Source organism: Dromiciops gliroides, chromosome 3 (genome assembly GCF_019393635.1).
Source record: "Dromiciops gliroides isolate mDroGli1 chromosome 3, mDroGli1.pri, whole genome shotgun sequence".
NCBI classification, from domain to species: Eukaryota; Metazoa; Chordata; class Mammalia; order Microbiotheria; family Microbiotheriidae; genus Dromiciops; species Dromiciops gliroides.
In genome coordinates this window covers 135,287,787-135,291,359 of record NC_057863.1, presented here as the reverse complement: position 1 = coordinate 135,291,359, position 3,573 = coordinate 135,287,787, and the positions used below count along the sequence as shown (strand labels likewise).

Here is a 3,573-nt window from a genome sequence, read left to right as displayed (position 1 = left end):
ATGTGAACTCACATTACAGTGAGATAACTACTAGCAAATAATTTCCTGGAATAAGCAACGGATTCAAAGAAGAGAGACATCTACCCCTCAGAGAAATAGATCCCTTTGGTTATTACGATCAGGTCATCTAACAGCTACTATGGTCTGGGTTAAATAAGGACCTCAGGTAGCAGAAGCAGATGGAAGTCTCTGGGAAATTTCATTTGGAGGCATAAAATGTACAAATTCTCTTGCTCTTTTGTTAGAACTGTGGCTGGGCCTGTGGAGAGAGGATGGGGCTGAGAAATGCACTTTTGTCCCAGAGCAGTAAGGGATGTGGTCAGATTCCAGTGATATTTCTGAGGTGAACTTCAGTTATTTCCTCGAGATTTCCTAATACCTCTTGACTTCACAAAGCCTGGCAGCACAAGAGCAGATGCTACAGCTAGGACTGACCCTGCAGGGGCAATGACCACCACACTGCAGCCAGAGGGGCCATTGCTGCTGATGTTGACAAGACAGGCACCAGAGATGCTGGTGCAAAGACCACCACAGACAACACCACCTCAGGAGCTGCTGACACAGACATTCACAGCACCAGTACCCTCAAACAACCTTTGCCCCTTGACCTCCAGCTGCTGCTTGTAGATGGCAATCTCAATGTCCTGCTCCAGCTTGGAGTTCACAACCATATGGTACTTCTTCACCATATAAGGAATGTCCTGCCAGGCCTTCTGCAGAGCCTCCTCCAGCCCTCCCAGCGTGTAGCAGGCATCATTGAGGGCAGCCTCACCCTGCTGCTCTGACTGTATCAAATCAGCCTCCATCTTGGAATTCTGGCATTTGGCATTCTCTAGACCTCAGCATTCAACCTCTGGTCATGCAGTTCAGCTCATGATCTCTTCTGTGGTCCTGTGCAGACTGTCCCCAACATGAATCATTGTGGTTTTCATATCCTCACACTTGCTTTGGTACCAAGACTCAGCCTTAGTGCAGTTGTGGCTGGCAATGTCATCACATTGAGATTTTATCTAGGCAATGACACAGTCCATGTTGAGGTTTCTGCTATTTTCCATATTCACCACAACAGAGATGTGGGACTGCATAACTTGGATCTCCTTCTCATACAAGACATTCAGGAAGTTAATCTTCTCTATCAGAGCCTCAAAATTGGCCTCTAGTTCAGATTTACAAAGGTAAGCATGGTCTGAGCCCTTCTTCAAAGCAAGGAATTCATTCTCAGCTGTGTCTCTCAGGGAGGCTTCCTCTTTATACTTCTTATAGTCCTTCAGTACACAGATGGTTAGGGAAACTCATACCTCTGATATCTTCTAGCAATATCATCTGTGTTTCACTACCATTCTCTGCTGGTGCATATGTTTCAGATAAGAGCCTCTGGTCACTCAGTTAATCTATTTCTGTGTTCTGGCCTTCAGGTCTTTAGGCTGGAAAGATTTTCCATGATAAGGTCAGGCTGATCTTTTTTGCTATATTGTGAATGAGGCCTTCTGACACCATACCAAGACAGACAGCCAACAAAAGCCAGCCAGACCTCTCTAGGCACCTATTATAAGCCAGGAATTTTTAAATATGTTTGCTGTTGATCTAGAGTCTATTATCCCAGACAACTATCTTGCTTAGCATTGGGAAATTTATTTCAATTCCTGTTATATCCCAAACCAATTTCTGGGACTTTGCCACAACTTACTCTCAAGAGCAATGTCTAAGCTCGGACTACAAAACCCACCTCATCTCCATATATCCTTCTCATTCACTTATAAATTAAGTTGAGGGGCAGCTAGGTGGCGCAGTGGATAGAGCACCGGCCCTGGAGTCAGGAGTACCTGAGTTCAAATCCGGCCTCAGACACTTAACACTTACTAGCTGTGTGACCCTGGGCAAGTCACTTAACCCCAATTGCCTTGCTAAAAAAAAATAATAATAATTAATTAATTAAGTTGAACAGGAAGAAGGAAAAGTCCTCTACTTCTTTGTTCTACATTTCTGCTATTATTATGTACCTCTTCCAGCAGCTAACTGCACTGTACTTTGGTCTCATTGAGACATACTGGTTTAGGAAGTGTGATATAGTGAAAAATATCACTGTATATGTGATCAAATGGCCTGGGGGTAAGTCATGAGTAAGTCATATACCAGTTATTTAGTCCCAGGAAAATCACTTCACCCTTCTAAGTCTTCCTTCCTCCCTCCTTCCATCTGTTTCCTTCCTTCCTTCCTTCCTTTCTCTTTGTTTGACTGCACAGATAATAATACTCAACTTACCCTTCACTAATGAAATTAATGTCTCATCATGGCATAGAGATCATACTACATTCTTAAAGGACAGGACAGAAGAGTATAAGTGATGCCTGATCCTGCCAAACTAGAATGACTTTAAGTGCTGAGTGACCACAAAATATACAACTGTTGTGCAAAGATGAGCCAAGAACTTTGGAGATGCTCATTATTAGACAATTGTTCATAAACTGATTACTTTTTTTCTGGACACAGAAAACAATTGAACTGTCTAGTAAAAATATACATGGGTTGTTACTGGCATCATGCCTGGAGGTGAAAAGAAAATTACTGATCCTTAATATATATGCATGCTATCTCATTAGGTTGTTGGAAATATTACAAGAAATTATACATTCAAAATACTTTACCACTATAAAAGGCATGACAGCTGATGAATAAGACTTCTTGTGGGGTCTGATTGGAGACATGCTAATGCATCTAGCCCTGGGATTTTTTTTGTATGTTTGTTTTGTTTCTTAATAAACACTGGAAAGTCAATTAGTAAGAAAAATGAGTAAATATGGGAGACTTTAAACTGTTTTTGTTTCTCCTTTGGATATTGACTTAATATAATGTGGAAAGATTTGAGAATGCTTAGAAAGAAAATTAACACTGTCTAAACCACATAGCTAATTGCTAAGATGAATTACAGAAGAGAAGTGACCAAAGGGATGTGGGAGGGATTCATTAGAAACTTTTTAGTGAAGAAAAACTGTTGTCAGACATTGTAAAAAGAAAGGGACAAATTCTGTCAAGGAGAAATGTGGAGAATATTTCAGGTGAAGGAATTTGCATGTTCACAGATCAGAAGAATTCATTCATTTGTGTTAGGCAATAAGTTGCTTTGCTTGGAGTGCAAAGTCCCATTGGGAAGTAATAAAAATGAAGCTTTTAAGATATCTCTATTGTGAAATAAAGTGATCTTAATTATAGAGAAATTAAAGGAGAGAAAAGAAGGGGAAAATCTTTCAGTTTTCTAGTCAAAATTTATTCTCTTGTAGTTACTATTCCCTGAATTACCTTTTCAGCTCTTACATGTATTCAAATTACCATATAAATATAGTGAAATTCTTTTATATCATTTCATAGAGAATCAAGAAAATACTTGTTAAGTTCTAGTAAAAGTGCTCTGTAGACCCTTTCAAAAAGACTTTAGCACTTGAATGGAAACCATAAAAATGCTAAATGAACTATTTTGATCTGTGAGTCAATACTATTTTTATCTTGAAATGATAAGATATAACTGTAAGAAACATGTTTTGGCATGTATATTCAGCATCATTTTTCCTTTCATAA

The 3,573-nt window shown here is 39.5% G+C and overlaps 1 pseudogene; it reads right to left on the bottom strand.

Moving 5' to 3' along the window:
- Positions 1–350: 350 nt before the first annotated feature.
- Positions 351–1,286, bottom strand: LOC122747232 (annotated as a pseudogene).
- Between the last annotated feature and the right edge of the window lie 2,287 nt (positions 1,287–3,573).